The sequence below is a fragment of the Anomalospiza imberbis genome, chromosome 30 (assembly GCF_031753505.1).
Source record: "Anomalospiza imberbis isolate Cuckoo-Finch-1a 21T00152 chromosome 30, ASM3175350v1, whole genome shotgun sequence".
NCBI classification, from domain to species: domain Eukaryota; kingdom Metazoa; phylum Chordata; class Aves; order Passeriformes; family Viduidae; genus Anomalospiza; species Anomalospiza imberbis.
Window position 1 is genome coordinate 1,175,643 of NC_089710.1, and position 2,755 is coordinate 1,178,397.

Genomic DNA, 2,755 nt, shown 5'->3' on the forward strand with positions numbered 1-2,755 from the left:
GCCCTTAGATAAAAGGTGCCAGGAGAGACAGGTCTGGCTGGCTTGGCCTAAGGGTGGCCACCTTTCATCTTCTTCCAGAACACTTGCATTTTGTGCTTTTCTTTCCTATAGGAAAAAAAACATCCATCCCGACCAGGCACCCATGGCAAAAACTGGGATTCCACCTCCAAAACTCCATACATCGAAGGATTGCTCCCCAGTGAAAGCAGCCAGGACTTAAAGGTTTGGCTGCCCTTGGCCTCTTGGGAGCTGCCTCTCACCTGCCTCAAAACACTGGGGCTCGATGCTTTCCTTCCTATGGAAAAGAGCCGTCCTTCTTCTCAAGGTGTCCATGGTCGAAATTGAGATTCCTCCTCCCAGATTCCATATATCCAAGCATCCCTTCATGACAAAAGCTGCCAGGACAAACAGGTCTGGCTGGCTTGGCCTCCCAGGAGCCACCTCTCTCCTCTTCTGCCTTTGAAACACTTGGGCTCTGTGCTTTCCTTCACGTGGAAAAGAACTGTCCTTCTTATCTATGCAGAAATGGCTGAAATTGGGGTTCCACCTCCCAAATTCCCTATATCCAAGGGTTGCTCCCAGCCAAAATCTGCTAGTGCCATCCATTCTGGTTGACCTTGGCCTCTGGTGGCCGCCCCTGCCACACTGGGTCTCGGTTCTTTCCTTCCCATGGAGATCACTGTGACACGGTGGGGACCTCATGGAAGCAAGGGGATCATTGTGGCACCACTGGAGCCCTTGGAACCAAGGGGCCATGGTGACACAGCAGGGCTTCATGGACCCAGGGACCATTATGACTCTGTGGGGCCTGATAGAACCATGGAGGCCATTCTGACCCTTCAGGGCCTCGTGTCACCAAGGGGGCATTGTGACACCTCAGGGCCTCATGGAAGCAAGGGACCATTGGGACACTGTGGGGCCCCATGGAACCGAGGGAACATGGAACAGGTCTGGCTGGCTTGGCCTCCCAGGGGCCACCTGACAGGTCTGGCTGATCTTGGAATTCCAAGAGCTGCCTCTCATCAGCTCCTGGAGCACTGGGGCTCCATGCTTTCCTTGCTAAGGGAGAGAACTGTCCCTCTTTTCAGATGCCCATTGCCAAAATTGGTAAGCTCCTTTAAAATTTCCTCCATGCAAAGGTATCTCCCAGAAAAACCTGCCAGCTCTGCCTGGCCTTGGCCTCCAGTGGTCACCTCTCATCTGCCCCTGAAACAGAGGGCTCTCTTCCTTCCTTCCTATGGATAAAAAACAGCCTTCTTGCCAAAGACCATGGCAAAAAATAGACCTTGGCTTCCCAAATTCTGTATATCCAAGGATTGCTCCCAGACAAAAGTAGCCAGGATATACAGGTCAGGCTGGCTCTATGCTCTGGTGATTTTCTTAGACTATGAGCTGAATGTTTTCATTTGAAAACACCCTGGAGAGTGCCGAGAGATCTCCCAAGTTGGGATTTTGAGGCCTCGGGCACATGACCACTACATATGGACAAAGGAGCTCTGTGCTCTGTGCTCTTGTGGTGGTTTTGCATCATGGAAGTGATGTCCTGAGAGAAGCTGCTAGCAGTTTCCATGGTGTCTGACAAAAAACCAATCAGTAATTAGCTTTGAGAGCTGACAATCTGTTGAACCACTAAGGAAACTGCACACGCCTCTGTGAAGACACAAGTTAAAGATGGAGAAGCCTGGCTGGGTCTGTTTCCCTTCTGGCCAGCAAAGAGGTGACCAGGCCGGCCCAGCCCTGTCTCAGCCAGGCCAGGCCGGGCGGCTCCTGCCGTGGGGCCGGGCCCCTTCCCAGGGAGCCGCCAGGCCCCATCGGCTGCCGGGCAGGGCAGGGGAGGCCGCGGGGCCGAGGCCGGGCCGGGCCGTGGCTGCGGTTGCTGACATCTGGCCGCTACCGAGCCCTGCCCCGCCGCCAGCCCGGGCCCAGCCAGGATCCGCCGGGCCCCAGGAGCAGCCCCGGGCCGGGCCGGCTCGGCCAAGTTTCTGCCGCCCTTGGGGTTCGCCCGCAACCAGCGGGCAGGGGGAGGAGAAGCCATGGGCCCCGGCCGTGCTGCTGCTGGGCTCTGGCCTGGCTGCTGAGATCCTGGCCCTGCCCCAGCGCGGCCCAGCCTGACACAGCCCCAGCGCAGCCGCTGCAGAAACCTCCATGGTAAAACAGCTCCGGCCGCAAGTACCGAGCCCGGCCGGGGTCACGGAACCATCTGCAGGCCCCGGCTGAGATATTGACTCTTCCAGTGCTTCCATCCTCCCTCGAGTGAGAGAAAAGGACAAAGTGCAGGCACACAGAGGAGCAACATGAAGACACTGAGGTCAGTGAAGAGGAAGTTGAGGCCCAGATGGGAGGGATGAGGAGATGCCTTGATCTTGGGGCTGAAATCCTCTGGTAAAGCTATGGAGCAGGATGTAATTGATACATCAGACTCTCTTTTTCCCTATAACTCTTTGAAAATAACTGGGAAATGACTTGTTTCAGCAAAGGCCTCCATGCTAATGTAAGGAAATGTTGCAGTAGCTGTGATCCCATGAGAAGTTTGAACAATGAAAGACAGCAGAGTGATGAGAACCTATGCTCCCAGGGAGAGAAAAAGAAGACCTCTGTTCCCAGAGATGAAGGTGATTTCAGAAATAGATGAAGAGAACCTTTGCTCTTAAACAGCTCATCTGTAAACTAATACCTCATAAGTTGACAATGCCCATAAACACAGCTGTGGGAAAGGCTGTGAAAAAATGGGAGGGACTTCATGTTTCCAGATTTT